Consider the following 22,813-nt stretch of genomic DNA (forward strand, 5'->3'; position numbering starts at 1 on the left):
CTTGGGTTTATCAACCAGAAATCAACATGTACTTGTATATGCTCAAGTGGTAGCAAGTATTCAAAGAAAATATCCCATAGTAATTAAACAGTAGCATTACAAAACATACAAACACTCACAAAAGGCTTTTGTTTTCTATTTTATTATATTTTTCACATCATGTTCTATTTATCAATTGGATTATAAAGTCCTTTAGAGTGGAAATCAAGGCATGTCTCTTTATGTCTCCCTCACAGTATATAACAAGGTAGTATAAATCTATGATTAATAACAAGTTCATTAATTGAAAGATATTTATTCAGCAAATATCTATTGAGAGCCTACTATGTCCCAGTCTAAACATAGCTCTGAATTTGGCAAATGGGTCTACAGGACACAAGGATTTCTGAGACACAGACATAATAATTTTTCATCATCAGATCACTCCCTTGCATACATTCTGAACCCCCTGCCCTTGCTTTCTCTACTTCATTGTACTCCCTTGGCAAAATCCCAAACCTAGCTAAATCAACCTTTCTGCAAACTGTCTGCACCCATGTAGCTTGTGGTGACCAGAGAAAAACATGGAAATATGGTGTCTGGATTCAATCTGAATGCATGGTCTTTAATCTCGAGTGGCCCTTCTGCAGTCCAGATCCTACATTTCTCTGGCCCATTCATTCTCCTGCTCGCCTAATGACCATTTCATACCTTCTCTTCCCTGCTCAAACCCTTAGCACCTTTCTCCTCACAACCTGAAGTAATACTCAACTGATTACCTTAATGCGTATTTCAAAGGGAAGTGGAACTGAGAAGAGCATTTAAGCAAGCTCTCACCTTCATATCTGACCTGCCTTTCTCCATGGACTCTTACACTCTGCTTTTCCTACTGTTATGTGGGTGACCTTCACAGCCTCTGACCCAAAAACAGCCTTCCTATTGTGCACCAGATTTCCCTCTCACCTTCTATAGGTTTCTCCCCCAGACAGACTTATTTTAAAGCTGACATGCTACACCCTCAAAGAGTATCTTGAGTTTTTCTTGCGGGGAAGGATAAATTACAATGCAAGAATGTATTTTTTAAATAATGAAAATAACACCTTTTTTAAGACTCTTTTTAAAAGAATAGCATTAAAATAAAATTCAGTTATAGACACCAGATAAATTAAATGAAAACTTGGAGGCAGTGGATAGAGCTTTCGACCAGGAACTAAGAGACCTAGGTCTAGTCACTGCTCTTTGTGCAATTTATTGAACTTCTCTCAAGCTAAGGGAATTAGACTTAGAGATCTTTGCTATCCCATCCAGCTGTCAGATTCTTATCTAGAGTTTGAAATCTTTCAGATAGCTTTTTAAAAAACAACTTATGGGTAACAAGTTGTTGACTTAATCCAACCAACTTTTTTCAGAAGTAGTTATTTATTTGATAACTTTTTGGATTTGATGCCAAACCAGTGGACACATATGAATGTTATCAAGTCTGTGCAGCTAAAATCATTTGAGTAATTAACAGGAAAATGCACCTTCTTGGTAGCTAAATGCCTCAAGAACAGAGCCAGTCTTTCTTTTAGTACCAGTAGGATAAGTCTGGATGTACAGGCCAGAATTATTAAGAAAATAGGAAGAAATAAAGGAAGCTCCTCAGATACAAAAGGCAAAACAAGCCAGGCATGTTGACTCGGCCTGTAATCCAAGTACTTTAAGAGGCCAAGGTGGGAGGATCGTTTGAACTCAGGAGTGTGAAACCAGCCTGGACAACGTAGTGGAAATTTGTCAAAAAAAAAAAAAAAAAAAAAAAAAAAAAAAGGAAAAACAGGTATTATCTTCAGCTGTTCACACATTCAATCTTATTGCCAAAAATACAGTACTTCCTTCCCTGGGCTCCTGGCCCAAAAAGGTAGTGAGATTTCTCATCACCTTGTGCTGTTTGGACATCAAGTTTCCAGCTGTCTCCCCTAATCTTCATGCTAATTACACTCTTCTTTTCCCCATCCCTCAAATGCACTCCCTTTTGACCTCCATGTGAAATCAATTCTAATATAACTCCATTGATAAGAATTTCCAAAACACTAAGTTTTTATTTTTAATCCAGTCATTTTAAATGACTACTATGATGAAATTTTTGTAAAATAAATAACCACCTTCAATGTTTGTTTTGTCAGTTTGACTTTTCTGAGAGAGGGGCATGGCTGTACACTATAGCTCACTCAGAAATTTCCATCCTAAGGGTAAAAGGTAAACATACTCTCCAGTCCTCTAAGCAACAGAGATGTTAAAAAAAAATCTCAAAATAAATTAACATAATCTTACGAATATAATGTTTAGCCAAAGAAGCAAGTGACACACAAATAAATATATATATGAAGATTCTATTCAAATAATGTTCAAAGCCAAGCAAACTAAATATATATTTTAGGAACACATGCATAAATGATAAAACTGTAAAGAAAAAGGAAGAAATTATTATCAGAAAAATTAGGATATCAGGGAAAAGAAGGAGTGAAATCAGACAGAAATGTATACACAGGCCTTTTTGAGGCATTGGTAATGTTCTATGTCTCAACCTGGGTGGTGGTGTTAACTTTGTAATTATTTAAATTATGTAAATTATGTAAATAATGCAGTTATATGGTATTTTGTAATTTTTTTTTAATTTTTACAAATCTTTTCAGAGACAGAGTCTCACTCTGTTGCCCAGGCTGGAGAGCAGTGGCACAGTCATAGCTGACTGCAGCCTCCACCTCCTAGGCTCAAGTGATCCTCCTGCCTCAGTCTCCCAAGTAGCTTTGACTGCAGGTGCACACCACTACATCTGGATAATTTTTTAAATTTCTTGTAGAGACAGGGATCTTGCCATGTTGCCCAGTCTGATGTTAAACTCCTGGCCTCAAGTGATCCTCCCATTTTGGCCTCCCAAACTACAGGGATTACTGGCGTAAGCCATTGCCAAGTATGTCATATACACTCTTCTCCACATATAACATTTTTATAATAAAAAGTAAATTATGCCAACTCTATTTTTGAAATAAATTCGAGATACTATACTTCTCAGTATGGGAAGCCAGTGGGATGAGAAATTAAGAAGGGGAATTATAATCAGACAATTATGTATTGCATCACCAACATATTAGTTGAGTGTTTCTATTCAACTAATGGTAGATAGTGCAACAGAGAGTGTGTTTTATAGAGGCTGAGGACTATTTGTGTATTTACTGATTTGCTGCTTCACTTTAACATTTATTGAAAGCCTGTTACAAGTCAGGCAGAGTATTATACACCAGGGAGACACAGACGAATGAGACATGAGGTCTAATCTGGAAGGGTGTGTGTTCTAGTGCTAGGAAAGTAGCACCTTTCCAATTTGCCAAAATGACAGTCCTTCTTTGCCTTCCTCACTCCTTCTAGCTGAAGACTCTGACACTCTCCTCCTGTCTTCTCTCCCTGTTCAGCTTCTAAGTTAACTATCTGAACAGGAGCTTTTTCAGCAGGGTGGAATTGATGTTGCTGTCAGACTCAGTGTCCAGCGGGTCAGAGTGAGCCCTGGCTTTCTTACTCCTGTGGTATTGACCAAGTCTACTGGCCAATTTCCTTACCTAGCATTGGCCTTAAATTCCTTCTGACAGCTGGACTGCCTACAGACAACAGTCCTTTGATCTGAATAATCACCCACAATGTAGACCCCAGATATCATCCCTGTGTGGAGGATCTCTGGAAGGCTCAGTGCCCCTTGGCCACAGTGTCCTTGGCTGCTTATTGCTGTTGCCCACCCACTTATACATCCACTCTCCTGCCTGCCCTCCTGGGGATCTGTCCTGCAACCTGGTTAAGTTGCTCTGTCCCAGTCCTGCCAAGTTCTCTTCCTCTTCACCTTTCTCCTGAATAGTCCCAGTAGACTTTGCCTCCAAACATCCTAAAATCATTACAACAATGTAAATAAATATGAAAGCACAGAGGTAGGACTGGGATGGGGATAGAAGTGGAAGGAATACTTAAGATGAATCTGAATAAGTTTATCAAATAGAGGATAAAAACAGTATTCCAGCAGGAAGGAATGACTTCTTCAAAAAAAAAAGATGGGAAGACGCTTGATGTGTTTGGAAAATAATGAGAATTTAGAGAATGATGAGAGATGAGAGTAGAATGAAAGAGAAGAGGAAAATGAAGAAAGGTCTTAAGTACCTTGCTAACAAAAAAGGTGACAAAATCGGCATGCATTTAATGTATTCTGATCACTAAAACAATGATGCTATCACTGACCTGAAACAATGTAATGCATTCTGCTATTTGGGAATTAGTGTTCAGTCACTGTCATGATTTATAAGGCTTAGTCTTCAAGGAACTCTGAACCCCTGTAGTACTAATTCAGTCATCTACACTATTTCCTCAGGTAGGTGCAGAGCATCTGCCCAGATGTGCAGCAATTTTAATGGGTGTATTTAAGGACATAACATAAAGGAAGGAGCATAGGTGGTCTTCAGTGAAATATTGTTGAATGTATTTACACTGAATCAAACAAAAACCTGGTCCCTTAGGAAGTCTCCCAAGAATTCTGTATATTTTATTTTATTCATTTGAGTGCCAGGACAGCTATCTCATCTGTTCCCTGTAGGAAATGCAGCTTTAGCCTGGACAGCATGGCAAAACCGCATCTCTACAAAAAAATAGAAAGTTTAGCTGAACATGGTGGCATGCACCTGTAGCCCCAGCTACTTGGGGGGCTGAGGTAGGAGGATCAGTTGATCCTGGGAGGAGGAAGCTGTGGTGAGCTGTGTTCACACCACTGCACTCCAGCCTGGGTGACAAAGTAAGACCTTGTAGAAAGAAAGAGGAGAGAGAGAGACAGAGACAGAGAGAGAGAGAAGAAAGAAAGAAAAGAAAGAAAGAAAGAAAGAGAGAGAAAGAAAGAGAGAGAGAAAGAAAGAGAGAAAGAAAGAAAGAGAAAGAAAGAAAGAAAGAGAAAGAAAGAAAGAAAGAAAGAGAAAGAAAGAAAGAAAAAGAAAGAAAGAAAGAAAGAAAGAAAGAAAGACAATGCAGCTGTTCCAGGAGGGATGTCTTCACTAGGGACAGTCCCAGGTGAAAGGAGGACTAGCTGTTTTTACACCTCTACTATCATGAGTTTGGCTCTAATGCTTCCTGGCATTGCTGAAGTTTGCACTATTCATTTCAGTGGCCTCTTGACTTTCAGAAACTCTTTACTTTCCAATGAGCCATGTGGCAACAGTAAATTATCAGAAACACACATGGAACGTTTCACCTCTCTGAATTAAAGATACATTGACTTATCTGACCAAAAAGACTTCATTCAGAGCAGAATGAGAAAGGGAAAAACATTAGGCCAGAGAGTGGGAATGAAAATGTAAGTTCTTGAGGCAGCTGTAGAATGATTATAATAATAATAAATGGAACAAAATATATTGAGCTGGTAGTCAGTGACTTCCCTTACCATTTGCTATGGTCTGAATGTGTCTTTCCAAATTTCCTGTGGTGAAATCTAATCCCCAATGTGATAGTTTTAAAAGGTAGGGCTTTTGAGAAGTGATTAAGTCATGAGGGTACCACCCTTATGAATGAGATTAGTGCCCTTATAAAAGAGGCTCAAAGGATGCCTTTCCCCTTTCTCCATATGACGACAGAGGTACTGTCTTTGAGGAAAAGGTCCTCACCAGACACCGAATTCGCTGGCACTTTGATCTTGAACTTCTCAGCCTCTAGTACTGTAAACAATAAATTTCTATTGTTTATAAATTACTCAGTCTAATGTATTTTGTTGTAGCAGCCCAAATGGACTAAGACACTATTTTATCCCATTTTTATTTCTCTTGGACTTAAATAGGCAAAACTGGAGTTGATTAGAGCAGCATGATTTTGAAAGTCCCACTATGTCATACTAAGCACGTAATGTTTTACCAACTCTCTATACATCAGCTGTGCTCAAAGTCAACACCCTAACCTCAGAAAGAGCTGTGCATTCCTATGGCTTACATTATTAAGTTAGAAATGGCATTTTCTTCAAGATACCTTGATCTCAAACAAGAGGCAAACTAGCTGGTAAGTGACCTCTGGGCACAGTCAGTGGTCTAAGCTGATCATTCTAAGGCCCATTAGATCTTTAGAGATCACTCTTGATCTCCTTAGATCACAGTTTTTATATTTATACCTTCAACAAATTTATTTAGCACAAATTTGTTGAGTACCTACCATGTTCTGTATGCTACATTATCCTAGCAAACTGTGAGAGATTCACGTTGTTGCATCCATCATATGAGGATAAAACTAATTTTTCAGTATAGAAATTAAATGATGAAATAAATGTAAAATATTTACCTCAGTGCTTGACACAAAAATCAGGACTCATCATTTCTTTCATTTCTGGCAGTACAAAGATAAACTGGTACACTTCTCTTTCCTCAGGAAACTCAGTGTAAATGCTGCCTGAAATCACCCCAGTGTCTCAGAAGCACTATGAAATGGAGACAAACTACAGATAGTTGATATTTCATGATCTCTGCAAGCAACAACTCCCAATTCAGGTCTAATTCTCAGCATTCTGGGCACAGAACACCATGAGATCTTTCTCCTGCATGTGTTCTAAACCCTAATTCTATTACCGTCGATAGGTGTTAAGTTAAAAAAAAGCTGTGAAATATTTCAAATTTAAGTATAATTGATTAATGAGAACACCATAAAGGTGCTGTCAAATGATAATAAATATTAATAAAAACTCTGGCCAAAGACACTCTATAATTCATATGAAGTGTTCTTTATTATTACTTTTTAAAGAAAGAACAATGTTTCCTGGCATTTGTGGGTGGTGTGTTCACTAGAGGCAGTTACTATAACAGACAGGCCATTGAACCTGATCAACTCCTCACTGACAGAGCAGGTTCCTCACAGTAGTTGCTTATGCCAAAAAAAAAAAAAAAAAAAAAAAAAATTGTTGCCATCAACTGGTCGTTTCTGGTTTTGAATGAAATTTCAATCTTTACTTCTAAAAAATTGACTTTGTCAAAAACAACCACCATTGTGTTCTTTCTCTTTTTGTTTCAGATTGTTTCTTAAATAAGGCCTGGTGTGCTAAATTACTTGGAAGAGTGAGGTCTTATGGGAAAGTTTGGATAGAAGCTACTAGAGGTGTCAGTCATTCCAACTGGGCTAGGGAGCCAGGGTGCCAAGGGGGATGATGGTGAGAACAACAGCTTTGGCCGGTAGGTAGGATGTCCCCCGTTTGTCTATCACTGTGCCCAAGGCAAAATCTGAGTTTCCTGATGAGCACATTACATACTTTCTGATTTTGTGCTTGTCATCTTTTATCACAACAAATGCTTGTTGGATTAAAAAAATAAAACAATGACTTAGTCTGCGAACATCTCAGAAGACCCCAAGTAGCTTTCAGATCAATGATTACCAGATGTCCTCAACCTCAGAAGAATAGATTAAGTTATTAATATATTCATGAAGCAACATTCTTACCTGTTATGAATATATTAGTTATGCTTCCTTTTAGTCTTTCAACAACTCCTTCTGGCCTGGGGTTTTCTATTCCTGCTGTCTTCTCTCACTTAGGAGCCACTCTTTCGCCCACCTACCTTCCTCTCTCTTGATCCCTCTCTGTGGAAACTTTAACCTCTTTGCTGGTATCTCTGGCATCTCTATACCTGAAGGCAGAATGTACCTTTAGTATAGAGTCCATAAAAATATTATTATACCTTTATGAGGAAAATATGGAAAAGGGGAAATCAAGTAATATTTATCTTGAGACAACGTACATAAATTTTGAATACTTTTTATACTCAGCTAAGCCACTCGCAGATTTCTGACCCTCAGGAATTGTGAGATGATAAAGATTTGTTGTTTTAAGCTATAATTTTTCATTATTCAGCAACAGATAACTATTATCTGGTAAGACAGATTAACACAGGGGTTGGGAAACTAAAGCTCTAAGGCAAGAAACTATTTTTGTAAATGTTTTATTGGAACACAGTCATAACCATTCATTTACATATTGTTTGTGACTGCTTTCATACTACAACAATAATACGAAGTAGTTGTGACAGAAATTGTAAGGTCTGCAAAGGCTAAATTATTTACTATTAGTTCTTTATTAAGAAAGTGTATAATTATAGAAGAAATGTGATTTGAAATGTCTAGACTATTAATTTGAAAAAGGAACCTCAGAAATCCATTTTCCTTTTTTGCAGATTAAATAACTGACTTTAAGAAGTAGGTGGCCTAAATAGTATCAATATAACTACTAGCAAAGCTGGACAAGAAATCCAAATTCTCTATGGTCTAAATGTTTGTGTCTCTCCTCTATCTCTGAAAAAAAAAATGAATATATTGAAATCCTAATGCCCAAGGTGATGGTCACTAGGAGGTGGGTACTTTGGAAGGTGATTAGATCATGAAGGCACAACCTTCGTGAATGAAATTAGTGCTTTAATAAAAGATGCCCAAGAGAGACCCCTCACACCATTCCACCATGTGAGAACATGGCAAGAAGGTGCCATCTGTGAGCCAGAAAGCTGATGCTCACCAGACACTGAATTTGCTAGTGCCTTGGTCTTGGACTTCCCAGCCTCTAGAACTATGACAAATAAATGTCTGTGGCTTATAAGCCACCCATATTATGATAGTTTGTCATAGCAGCCTAAATGGACTCAGACATCTACCTCCCAAACCAGTGGTTTCTTCAATACACCATACTCCCTTCCCTAAGATAAGGCACCAAAATCAATGAATTATTTTATTATGAGTTTACTGAGTTACTTTAAGTCACTGCCGGTCCCTTTACTCAATTTCCTGTAGTAGTATTGTAGTATCATGAATATGTTGTCAACATCTTAACGGATGACCATATTACTTGATATATTTAAGTTCATTCAAAAATACATGAAAAAGAAAAATGACAGATTACAGAAAGACTCATAGAAAAGGTCACCTAGCACTAAGAACAGTTATTCAATTTAATTTTATTATTCTTACTCTTGTTCAGAGATTTAATAATTGAAAGTGGTAAGCTGAACAGTGTATACTTATTTTCAAAAATTACCTGCTGAATTATACATAAATCCTTTTATAAGAGAAAGCAAATGAGCAGCACCAATTCAACTTCCTGTATCCATAGTAGACATTGTTAATCAAACACAGCATTCTTTCCCACTGAATCAGGTTACAGTCTCAGAATCCTTCTCAATACCCTGCTTCAGGAATCTAACGTCATTCAGTCAAAATTGGCACCTGAGTTAAAACTTATGCACTTTCTCTGACATAGAGAACACCTTGCCTTATAGTAGTCTTCTTACAGCTTGTGTAGATATAAGTTGCTTTCAGATCTCTTTTAAAAATTGATTGGCTACTAATTTACTGAAATAATTTAACTTCAATCTGTTTAACTCTAAGGCAGCTCCAAGGCACACATGTGAAAGACAGTGCTAATGGGATATTGTATTTGGGAAAGGATTTGTAATTCTGGTTTAAATTTACTGCAAGTTTCAGTTTAAATGCAACTTCCTCCATGAGCCATTCCCTGATGTATGAAGTATGTCCTGGTTTACCTCAGTGATACCAGTTTGTTTCTCAATTATTAGTAGCCATACCCCCTTCGACTCTCAGTGGTGTCCCAATCTGGATGAAAAATTATATGGCTATCCTATTGATGACCCAATTTGGAAGAGGCCTCTCTTGTCTCTAAAACCCCTATAATACTTAATGGCTCAAATGTGACAAATGACTTATCTAGTATAATAGCTACTTCTAGTTATCATTTATGCCCTCACAGCCCACTTCCCAGTCTGGATTACAAACACGTTGAGGGAAGTTGTATTTTACTACTCATGGTTTCTAAAACAGAGATGCAATGAATACAAATTCCATTACTCTTTTAATCCTAGTGCCTCACACATACTAAACTCGAAGAGAGAATTTGTTGAATTACTTGAGACTGTAAATTCTTTTACAGTTAAAACTATACCTCATTTATCTGGTAAACCTCACAGAGGCACAGGGCTTTGGACAACATCTATGTTTACAAAATTGTTTGAATGAATGAACAAATGAGCGAATGCACACAGTACAATTTTTCTCATGTTGTCCTTCACAACACTACAGAGAAATAAACTGGCAAAAGCTCATTAATTAAAATATCAACTAATATGGACCAAATAAGACTAGCATCTTTTCTTATTTCTCAGTTCATTTGAGTGGTTGACTGAAATACAGTTAAGTCTCTTTGTCTGAGTATTTTGGAATGGTAACTAAGAAGCATTGGGTCAATGGTGGCCCATCTCTGAAAATAAGACATAGATCTGATGACCCCTGAAGGCTTAGGTGGCACATCTGGGAAAACCGTTTTGACAAAATGGGACTCAGAATATGAACTACACACGGAGGTCATAAAATTCAATCTATAGTGGCCAAGTTCAAGGTTTAGCTTAATATCAAAATATGCAACATTCCAAAATGGAAAAACTAAGGCTAAGAGGCCACACTAATCAGTACTTACTGGGGTCAGAAACTTTCTGGGAATTGTCTTTCATGATGCAACTTAACTGCATTCCTCAAACTCCAGCTTTCACACTCAGTATGTCATCTAGCTGCTCCAAACATCACTCTCACAGCTCCAAAACCACTAGTTACAGGCCTCAACCTTCCTTTACTGAGCACAGTTTCAGTCAGCTTAGATTTTCAGACAAGTCATTTCAACCAATAAGATGTCCTGATTCCCTAAGAAGGAGCACCTTTTCAATTTCCCGTGGAGTTTACTTGGACTTGGAACCTTCTCCATGCACCATAGTTTACTAAAAAATGGACTTAATCCAGCAATCCCACTACTGGGTACCTACCCCAAAAAAGAGAAGTCATTATATGAAAAATACACTTGCACACACATGTTTATAGCAGCACAATTTGCAATTGCAAAAAATATGGAACCAGCCTAAATGTTCATCATCCAATGAGTGGATAAAGAAAATGTGATATATATATATATATATATATATATATATATATATATATATATATATATATATATATGCATGCCATGGAATACCACTCAGCCATATAAATGAATGAAATAATGGCATTCACAGCAACCTAGATGGAGTTAGAGACCATTATTCTAAGTGAAGTAACTCAGGAATGAAAAACTAAATATCATAGCTAAGCTATGAGAACACAGAGGCATAAGAATTATATAATGGACATTGGGGACTGTGGGGGTGAGAAATAAAAGACTACACGTTGGGTACAGTGTACACTGCTCATGTGACAGACGCACCAAAATCTCAGAAATCACCACTAAAGAACTTGTCTGCTGCATCGTCACCACCACCACTCTGCCACGACCACTGCCACCTCCTGCCCTGCAGTGCCTGCCACCCCCTATGTCACTGCTGCCTCAGGACCAGCTGTATGATTAGGCCATAATCTTCAGGGAATAAATATATTCCTCAGTTTTGTGGTGTTCTTGGTCACACATTTATGGAGTTTCTGAAGGGCAGTGAAGATTACTGCCAGGCACAGCACAACCTCTATTCAGACAAGTGAACTATAGAAATTGATTACTACTCCACCAAGAAACCCCTATAAGAGTGGTTATCCTGGACACAAAAGTGTCGAATTGAAATCCACAGAGCATTTTACAAGAGTTCTGACCTGGATGGGGTAAACCTCAGTGCACTTCTTGTCTGTTTGTTGCCTCAGTATTACTGGATTGAAGAATTGCTGTTTCTTGTTAGGAGGTTCATTTCATTTATCATTACTTACAACTTCACACTAAAAGCACTGAGAATTTCAAGTGGAGTATATTGAAGTAGACTTCAGTTTCTTTGAATCATTTCTGTATTCAATTTTTTAATTATTTCATAACCCTATTGAGTATTTTTTAACTAAATTAATACAGCTCGAATGAACCACCCAGCTCCTGTGAAAGTCACATACAAGAACATGAGATTTCCTATTACACACAATCCAACCAATGTGACCTTAAATAAATTTATAGAGGAACTTAAGAAGTATGGAGCTGCCACAATAGTAAGAGTATGTGAAGCAGCTTATGACACTACTCTTGTGGAGAAAGAAGGTATCCATGTTTTCAAGTGGCCTTTTGGTGATGGTGCACCACCATTCAAGCAGATTGTAGCTGATGGGTTACATTTTGTAAAAATTAAGTTTCGTGAAGAACCTGGTTGTTATATTGCTGTTCATTGCACTGTAGGCCTTGGGAGAGCTCCAGTACTTGTTGCCCTAACATTAATTGAAGGTGGAATGAAACATGAAGATGCAGTACAATTTCATAGGACAAAAGCGGCGTGGAGCTTTTAAAAGCAAGCAACTTTTGTATTTGGAGAGGTATCATCCTAAAATGCGGCTGCGCTTCAAAGATTCCAACGGTCATATAAACAACTGTTGCATTCAATGAAACCGGGGTGCCTAATGCTGTTGGAAGTGGAACTTGAGATAGGACCTAATTTGTTATACACATTAGCCAACATGTTGGTTTAGTGAGTAAGTCTAATGAAGCTTCCATAGGAGTATTGACAGGCAGTTTTACCAGGCCACAAGCTAGACAGATTTGGCAACCTCTGTGTTTGGGTTACAGTCAACCTATTTAGACATTTGGCAAAAGATTCTTGCTGTCAGCCTATAAAATGTGCTTGTCATTCATACCAACTGACCTTTCCCAAAATCAGGCAGTATTGAGTTAGAACTTGTTTAAATCTATTCCCATGCCAGAATCTTATTGATACATAAGAAATTTAGGAAGATTAGGTGCCAAAATACCCAGCACCATATTTGTATATTTTTAGCACCATACAGAACTAAAATCTCAGGAACTATGAACACTCTAGACCTTATGTGGTTTATTCCTTCAATCATTTCAAACGTTGAAAGTAGGGCTTACATGTTGATTTGTCTGCTCACTTGATGTTTACGTCTCCCACATTCATACTAGTATACATCAGGTTTGCTTAGCCATTGATATTTTTTTAACCAAACCTTACAGTGATTATTTCATGTGTTTCTATAAATCTCACTTTGTGCTTTTATTAAAAACCTCCAGGCCGGGCGTGGTGGCTCACGCCTGTAATCCCAACACTTTGGGAGGCCGAAGCAGTTGGATCACGACGTCAGGATATCGAGACCACCCTGGCTAATACAGTGAAACCGCGTCCCTACTAAAAATACAAAAAAAAAAAAAAAAAAAAAAAAAAATTAGCCAGGCATGGTGGCAGGCACCTGTAGTCCCAGCTACTCGGGAGGCTGAGGCAGGAGAATGGCATGAACCCGGGAGGTGGAGTTTGCAGCAAGCCGAGATGGCATCACTGCACTCCAGTTTGGGCGACAGAGCAAGACTCCGTCTCAAAAAAAAAAAAAAAAAAAAAAAACCCTCCATTGTGAAAATCACATTGTACAAAAGCACATGTCTTTAATGTCTTCAGACAAAAAAGTCTTGCAGTTAATTTAATATTTGCACTCTGAGGTGCAGCTTAACAGGGAGGGCCTGAGAAAAAATGGGAGGGGGCTATTAATTATTTTTAGCAAAATGTTGCCTTTGTCTTGTACAGAACATATAGAATATGCTCTTTAATTTAGTAAAATATTTTTAAAGGTAGAGATGCTTTGTTATTATAATCATAAACTTCCTGAAATTCTTGTAATTTTTTTCCATACTTATCAGAAGTTGTTTACCAACTTATTTTTGTTTGAAAGTGTGATTTTTTTTCCTTCTCTTCCCAATCTCACTTGTAAAAAAGAAGTGGGTTTCTGCTCATGAATTGAGCAGACATCTAATATTTTATATGCCTTTTGAGCTGTGTAACTTAATATTTGGATACTTGATAATTTGTTTTATTATGTAATTGATAAAATGGTGATGTGTAGTAATGTTAGTTCAACCACATATTTATATTGCCTGGGGATGTGTGGTTATAGTACTGTGGGAGAAATAATTTGTCAGTGTTTACCAGCTTGTAAAAATGTAGTGTGAGAGCTTAAACATCTAAATAAATAATGAAATGCAAAAAAAAAAAAGAACTTGTCCATATAACCAAAAACCACCTGTCCCCAAAAAGCTATTGAAATAAAATGAAATAATGGACCAAATCATTAAAACCCATACTTGAAACCCTGCTTAGTCACAATATGAAGTTTCTAGATATCTGAGAAGGCCCTTGCATGAAAACTGACAGGGAGGAAATTAAGAAAGAAACATGATCTCAAATGGTTTGGTTAGTTCCTGGCCAACTTTTCAGGTTTTCGTATGTAATAACTGCGATCATTTAATAGGCTTCAAGCAAGGATGACTTAACACCAGATCCTGCTACAAGACAGCACATGACCCAATTAAGTTAGCTTCCATATCACTAGGAAAATGACTAAGTTAGACCCTCCATGTGGCAATAAATGGGTCAATCTGATCTCCATTTGACACTTAGTAAAGGCTGGTAAATTAAGAAACAAGTTCAAATTAAAGAAAAGAAAGAGTAAGTGCCTCCTCTCATTCCCCTCTTTCCCTTCACTATCCAACTGCTTTATCTCTCTTGCCCTCCCAGCCCCGCTTCTGGGTTGGGTTAGTAGCTTACTCATTCTTCAAAGCAGAATACTGCCTGCTCTAGAAAAAGGATATGGCTTTCTCAGCCCACTCATCATTGGAGTTTTTCCTTATTTCCCAACCTCTCCTGTGGCAATTGCAATGAAACATGGGCATATGGCTCTTTGTTCTTTTTAAGTTGGGACTTGCAGGCTGCTTTCCATGCCAACCGCAAAAAGAGATGTTGTTTGGTCACCAAGCCTGCAGCCTCTCTGGGGGTCCCACCGTGGACAACACTGAATTAGCCCATTCAAATTTCCTGGAAGTCACATTACCCATTTGACAGGCAGTGCTCGGCTTTATTCTTATTCTGAACTTTTCTTCATACCCTCTTCACACCTGATCATGTTCCTTATTTTTCTCCTTCCCCAGCATCATCTACTCTATTAATGATTGTTTTATGTAAAACTAGATGAAAAAAACTATGATAAACCTATGGCCACACAGGCAAGGGAGTATACTAGGAAAGAAATCTATGATTTCAAACTTCTCCTTCTGAGCCTCAAAAGATAGTTTTGAGGCTATGGAGAGAAGTGGAAGCATGGAATGAAATGGAGAAACTGAGGCATAGACTTTGACATAGTGTCCTCTGCTTCTTGCCTAATACCTTGGGTAGCTGAGTACAGTGCAGTGGGGAAAAAAACAAGAGTCAGTTGACTTCTCTTTGGATTATCTAATCCAATAATCAACTGGCTCTGTAATTTGAGAGACACCTCCTCATCCATAAATAAAATGAAATGGTTGAACAAGACGGTCCCCAAGGTCCAGCAGTGAAGTTCTGTGACTCTGAATCTGAGTAGGCTCATTATGTCTTTCAGAATTTACCTGGTTGCACCTCCTTACAGCAGCTGGTTTCAGAATTGCTTTTTTTTCACAATGACTTGTGAAAGAAGGAAATGGAGTTAGACACATAAGTTTCCTTCACATTTCAGCATTTGAAGATTGACTGGAAAGAGGCTACTGTGAACAATCCCCACTTCCCTCAAGTTTCTACCCTGCCAGCAATCTTCCCCCTCCCAAGAGACAACTGCCTTCTTCATCAAGAAGATCAAGGCTACCAGGAAAAACTTCTTCTAATCTCTGCCTGCATGCCAACAACTCATAAATCTGCATCCACCCTCCACTCCTTCCTTCCAGTCTCAGAGAAAGATGTGTCCTTTCTTCAGTTTGTGTCTGCCACTAGTGCTTGGATTCTGACTCCCTTCCTCCCCAACCTCCAGAAAAGGGCTACTCTCTTGATTCCTCTTCTTTAAAATTCCGCTGGAATAAAATTATTTTAACCCTTCTAGAAAAGGACATTGAGGACATAAAGTGGCCTTTTTCTTGTGCTTAGGAGCAGAAACAAAACTGATTCTTTAAGATGATACTGGATTTTTGCATAAAGATATTGTTCAGAACATTGTTCATTACACTACATAGCTTCCTCTATATGTAGTCCCCAGGAGAAATTTCTGTCCAGTATGATTACCTATGGCAGTTATTCTCTTGAGAAGCTGTTTGTTTTCATCTTGTAAATAGACTAAATAATGTAACTTACCTACTTCCTTGTTTGTATTGATTCTGGGAAGCTCAGAACTAAAATGGTGGCCTCGCTCCAGAACTCTAACTCTAATACATGGGCAATCACTTTGTATACTGAATTTGTCACTGCCTTCGTCTTTTTTTTTTGCTGTTGTTGTTGTTTTTTGTTTTTTGTTTTTTTTTTTTGAGACAGGGTCTCGCTCTGTCACCCAGGCTGGAGTGCAGAGGTAGAATCTCAGCTCATTGCAACCTCTGCCTCCCAAATTCAGGCGATTCTCATGCCTCAGCCACCCAAGTAGCTAGGATTATAGGCATGCACCACCACGCCCAGCTAATTTTTGGATTTCTAGTAGAGACAGGGTTCCGCCATACTGGCCAGGCTGGTCTCAAACTCCTGGTTTCATGTCATCTGCCCACATCAGCCTCCCAAAATGCTTGGATTAAAGGCATGAGCCACCGCACCTGGCCAGTCTTTTCTTATGTGTCCTCATTTTCCCTTTTTAAATTCATATTTCTTATATTAAATTCTTGTATTATATGAACATATAAAATCCAATTTAAGTCCTACCTACAAAAAGGTAGGTTGTAACTAGCACCTGTTTAAAACAGATGAATAGATACTTCTTCCAGAAACCTTTTATTTAGAAATACATGTCAAAATATATAAGGATTTCTCTAGGCATGGAAATAAAATTCAGATGAGTTAATGAATGAATGGATGAATGAAGGAATAGGATAAATGAAAGAAAGTAAAGCTAAGAAAGGCACTGGAATAAGCCTTAGAAAAAGATTCCTTAGATTTGAGTTTTATTATAATATTGGCCACAATAAAGCCTTGAAATAATATAAGCCACTCAAATTAATCTCATAAAGATGCTCTAATAACTCCCCAAGAATGCTACAGATAGGAGAGGTTACTACTGCATAGGACATCTTCATTACATAACCTTATCAAAACTACTTGTAGTGGACTAGGCTACTAATACAAGAAAAAAACATGATTTTATCAATTTGCTGACCAAGGGTCAATGATCATGCAGAAAGGTACAAACATGACAGAATTAGGGATGATGACTTTTCCGATTATATTAAAATCTATGGAAAAGGTGTAGAACAAACTATTAAACAGAATACTTACATATAATTACAAGCATTTAATGAAAGTATTATGTGCCACATGATGTTAGTCTGAATAATCGTCGTTTTAATATTGCATTGTGAATGCCCCATAATGCTACCTTGTTTTCACTTTTAATGGTTAGGTCATTGAACAAATGGCAGTTATTATTATGGTTATTATCCGAAATCTTCTTACAGATGCCAGATGCCAATTCTCTGTGACATTATGCCCCCATATAATATACTCTCTCTACTGGTCTCACTACCCATCTTTCAAAAACAACCTCAAATCCCATTCCCTCCCAGATTGAGTCCTTCTAGTCAGAAAGCACTCAACATATAAATGATTCTTAGAATGATTATTTTGATGACAGTGTGCAGGGTTAATTTGGGGTTAACATGGAGGGAGCCCGGAAGTAGAAAGACAAGTTGGTTAGTTATCATAAAAATTCAGACTTAGGGGGCTAAAGATAATTAAAGATAGCACTTGGCTTTATTCTACTCAGTATTGCAATCATATGCATACATGTCTGTCTCTGCCACCTGAACTGAGGACAAGAGGCATACTCCTAGTGTCTGCTACTGTGTCTAAATCGTAGTAGATACACAAAAAATGTTTATTATAAACTGAATGAGTAAATGAATAAATAATAGAATGAGATGCAAAAAAGGCCATTGTGACTCTTTTTAAAATTCTTTTCTATTGGCTTCTCAGCAAAGCAGAGGAAAGTGAAAACCTATATTAGAAAGAGAACAAGGCCATTTTACTATCTCAATCATCACCACTCTCCCCCAGACCTTGGATGTGCTTCAGGTTGTTGATGTTTCTCATAAAACCTGCTGTCCAGAAATGTGCAGACCCCAGACAAAATCTGACCAGGACTGTGTCTAGGGGGAGCATCTCCTTCAGCAATCTGCACTCTTTCTCCTTTTTAACAGAGCCCAAGATTATTGGATATTTTTAATGACTACATCACACTTTCACTTCACATGAAACATACAGCCACCCAACATCCATGATTATTTTCCCATTGAATGCTGCAAACATAGGTCTCCACCAGCTTGGTTTACACATTTTTTATATCCTAAACTCTAAGTTCATTCCTATAAATCCTACACCTCCACACACACACAACTTTGCAGCATTAATTCAGCAGGCAATTCTGAGTACCTACTCGTACTGACCACAACTAGGAGACATAGACATTCCTAGGAATGGCTATGGAATAGGAGACATAGCCATTCCTGAACAATAAATCTTCCTGAAAGCAGAGTACAGTAGAGAGGACATGCTCATTGTACTCAGCTTTACGTTTTTATACTCAAATAGGAAAGAGGCCTCTGAGAAGAGATAGGGTACAGATTCCCTATGGAGCAGGGTGATTCATGTCTCATGCTTTCTGCCTCATGATGAATCCTTATTACTATATAAGGTATGATCCTGCCCTTGTAAAATTCCATGCTGAGATAAATACCTTTTTCACATCTCCTCTTCAATCACCTTAACGTCTTCTTGAGATTATCCATCATCTCATCAAATCCACCACTGAATCCAATGCAAACACTTCCACTTACGAAATATCTTTAAGTCACAAGGCACTTTCAACAAGCATTATCTCATGTGAATTTCACAATATCCCTCTGAGGTAGTCAGGGCAGTTAGCCACTTCTTTACACATCATCCACAGGTACGACTCTACCACAGATGGCCCTCTGCTGCCCAAGCCCTGGAAGCTTCACAGCTCGTTGAGAATGGCCTCATGGGCTCTATGTCTCCTGTCTTCTCCAACTACTCTCTGACTAACTCATTCAGTTCAGGCACGCTAGCTCCTTCCTGTTCCCTCTGCCTGGAATAAATCTAGATTCCATGTGGCTCACTCCCTTGCTTCCTTCAGATATATGCTCAAATATCATCTTTTCAGTAAGACTTTCTATGGATACACTTTGCTTCCATGGCAAGTACTCTCTGTTTCCCTTATTCTGCTGAATTTCTTTCTCTAGCACTTACCACTGTCTGGCCTTTGATCTACACATTTGTTTATTCATCGCCTGTCTTACACTTCATAGACTGTAAGCTCCATAAGAGAAGAAAAATTTATTTTCACTGCTGTATACCGCACTGCACTACAAAGCCGAAAACAGTGTCTGGCCTAGAACAGGTACTCAATTAACATTTGTTGAATATGAATGAATGAATATGAATGAGCAAATAATTAAATTATGTGACTACACTGGAGCAAAAACCATAATCTAATTCTTCTCATTTCTAGTTTCCTAGTTCTTTTCACTGTGCAAAAATAATTTTCCTAACCATTTACAACCTACTACCCTTTTCTATCTAGATTACTATAGGAACTCACTAACACATCTTCCTGCCTCTAGGCTCCCTAGTTCATAACACTGATTCTGGATACTGCCTCCAGATTAGTTTTCTGAATAATTACTCAAATATTCAATATTCAATGGCTTAAGACTTCTGTTTCTAGTACAAAGAATTTAGAATCCCTGATCATCCCTCCACTGAAAACAACTAAAACCAGTGAATAATATACAAAAATAAATTTTAAATACATTGTAAAGTTGGAAAGAGATTAAAGGATATCTTCCGACTCCACATACAAAGTTAAAACAGGAATCTAGAAAATAAACGTTTTCTGAAGCCACTGACTTCTCTGAGGGCTCTCCCTATTCCTAATGCCCAGGAACTTGTTTGACAGCCTTTTGAGAATCTTGAATAAAAAAGGGCTTACAAAGGTAGGGTGTTCGATAAGAGAGCCTCACATAAAGCTAGAATTCCCAAGGACTGCACTGTCGATAAAACAGAGTACCAAAAATATTAAAAATTAAAAAGCCCACTTTATCAAGAGGTACAACAAGAAAACCTGTATTCCTTGGACTTGACCCAAAACATAGGGGAAAAATTTTCCCTGAGAATTGTAACTACCAGCCAAATATCACAGATTTGCACCTCAAATTCATAAGATGGTATGGTATAAAAAAATTCATGCCAATAATATATTTTAAAGTGGTTTTATGTTGGTAGTGCCCTAGGCAATTGCCAGAAGTAACACAGCACAGATTTAACTCAGGCTGGAAAGAAACTGAACAGATAAAGTTTTAAGGAACATGGACTCACAATCAAAAATCATAAAGCACCCATGAAGCACCTCACAAAACAGTGTGAGGAAGAGCAAGCAGTAATACCAAATATCAGACCAGCTGATGTAAAATATTTTTAAACGCCTAATGTTTTTAATTAAATTTTTTCTTTTGAAATAAACTGTAGATTCACATTGTAAGAAATATTACAGAGTAATCTTGTGTACATTTTACCTGGTTTCCTTCAATGATGATATCTTGAAAAACTATAATACAGTATCACAACCAGGATACTGACATTGATCCAATCCATCAATCTTGTTCAGATATCCCCAGTTTCACTCATACTTGTTTGTGGGTGTTTTTATTACTTATGTAAGTTCATGTATCCATCACTTTAACATGCTTTTAAAAATAAAAAAAGCATATCCAAATTATGAATTAACAAAAATAAATAAAAAATGGCTAGGCAGATGTGACAAAGAACTAAATACAACTTATGGAGATTAAAAGTACCCTAATAAAAATTAACAGTTTATTGATGAGTTATAAAAGCCGGTTAGCCAAACCTAAAGAAAGAGTTGGCTGGGCAATAAATAAAAAAACAGCTATTCAAATGCAGCACAGGACAACAGAGATATGGAAAAACTGAAGAGATATTAGGGCAAATGGAGGACAGAGGGACAAGTAGTAATATACATTTAATAGAAAGTCCAATCAACCTAAGTGTCTATCAGTGGATGACTGGATAAAGAACACGTATATATACACGATGGAATAATATTCAGCCACAAAAAGAAATGAAATCTGCCATTTGCAGCAACATGAATGAAACTGAAGGTCATATATTAAGTGACTAACTCAGACACAGAAAGTCAAATGTTGCACGCTCTCACTCATATGTGGGAGCTAAAAAAGTTGACCTCACAAAAGTAGAGAGAAGAATGCTAGATACTAGAGGCTTAGGAAGTGTGGAAGTAGATATGAAGAGAGGTAGGTTAACAGGTACAAACATACAATTAGATAAAAGCTATAAGCGCTACTGTTCAACAGCAGAGTGACTATAGTTAACAACAATGCATTATATATTTTAAGGCAGCTGGGAGAGAGGAGCTTGAATTGTTCTCAACACATAGCAATGATAAATACTCAAAGTGATGGATACCTCGAAAACCCTGACTTAATCATTACACATTCTATACATGTAACAAAATATCATATGCACCCAATCAATACATAAAATGTTATGTACCAATAAAATAAATATAAAAATAATAAAAATAAAAATAAAACATATATATCTGTTAAAACAGACATGTATATATCCATATATCGTTTATGGCTCCTAATTGCTTATGGTTCAAATCCCTTAGCCCAACATCTAAGACTACTGTCCAGTATACTTTTCCAGTTTTCTTCCTCACTTTTCTCTAAGAAATTTTCCTCCTTTCAAGCTGTTCTTTTTAGAGCGGCCTTAACATGTTTGCACATCTGTACTTTGGTTCATGTAATTGACCTTTCCTAACAAACTCTTCTTTCTGCTCTCTACACTGTACATATTTTAAGAAACTCAGCCAGGCATGGTGGCTCATGCCTGTAATCCCAGCACTTTGGGAGGCTAAGGCGGGCAGATCACAAGGTCAGAATTTCAAGACCAGCCTGGTCAATATGGTGAAACCCCATCTCTACTAAAAATACAAAAATTTGCCAGGCATGGTGCCGCACACCTGTAGTCCCAGCCACTTGGGAGGCTGAGGAAGAAGAATCGCTTGAACCCGGGAGGTGGAGGTTGCAGTGACCTGAGATCACGCCACTGCACTCCAGCCTGGGTGACAGAGCAAGACTCCATATCAAAAAAGCATCTCATCTCTTCTATAAAGTATTTCCTAATCCCTAAGCCCATAGTAGTTTTCTTTTCCTTCCCCTCACTCTTCAAGAATGTATTCTCTGAAATAATCATTACATAATTAAAATCAACAAATACTTAGTTTTTATCCACTATCAGCTAAACATTTTGCTGGTGTGTAAGACTTATACTTAACACACAATATAGAATGGCAGTTGGAAAAACAGGCTCTGAAGTCGGAGTTTAACTTATGTCTGCTACTGCATAATGATAGATATTTGACTATCTAAATTTAAGAATAAAATACATATAATCAAAATATTTACTTTTTGGAGCTATGGTGAGCATTAAATAAAATAATCCATGCAAAATGCTTTGTTTCATTGGCATAATTATATATATGTGTGTGTGTGTATATATATATAAAATATTATATATAATTTTACTATGAACCAGGTACTTTACTTGGATAGCCTAGCATATTTGGGTTTGAAATCTAAATCATGCAATTCCAAGACTAAAATTAGCATTAAAATTCAGTGGGAGTTACATCACCAAGAATACCAAGATCTAAGGTCTAAAGAAAAGGACATTACCAGAATTAAACATGTCAGAAGTTTCATCCTCAAGAAGTAAAGATGAAAAACCAGCTTATTCTA

The 22,813-nt window shown here is 37.5% G+C and overlaps 1 protein-coding gene and 1 pseudogene across 1 annotated transcript in view; one reads left to right on the plus strand and one right to left on the minus strand.

The window, feature by feature from the left end:
• Positions 1-22,813, minus strand: part of PAPPA2 (pappalysin 2) — a 405,697-nt gene that overhangs the window by 222,865 nt on the left and 160,019 nt on the right. The window lies entirely within an intron of this gene.
• Positions 11,884-12,397, plus strand: LOC129016215 (protein tyrosine phosphatase type IVA 1-like; annotated as a pseudogene).

This window comes from Pongo pygmaeus, chromosome 1 (assembly GCF_028885625.2).
Source record: "Pongo pygmaeus isolate AG05252 chromosome 1, NHGRI_mPonPyg2-v2.0_pri, whole genome shotgun sequence".
Taxonomy (NCBI): domain Eukaryota; kingdom Metazoa; phylum Chordata; class Mammalia; order Primates; family Hominidae; genus Pongo; species Pongo pygmaeus.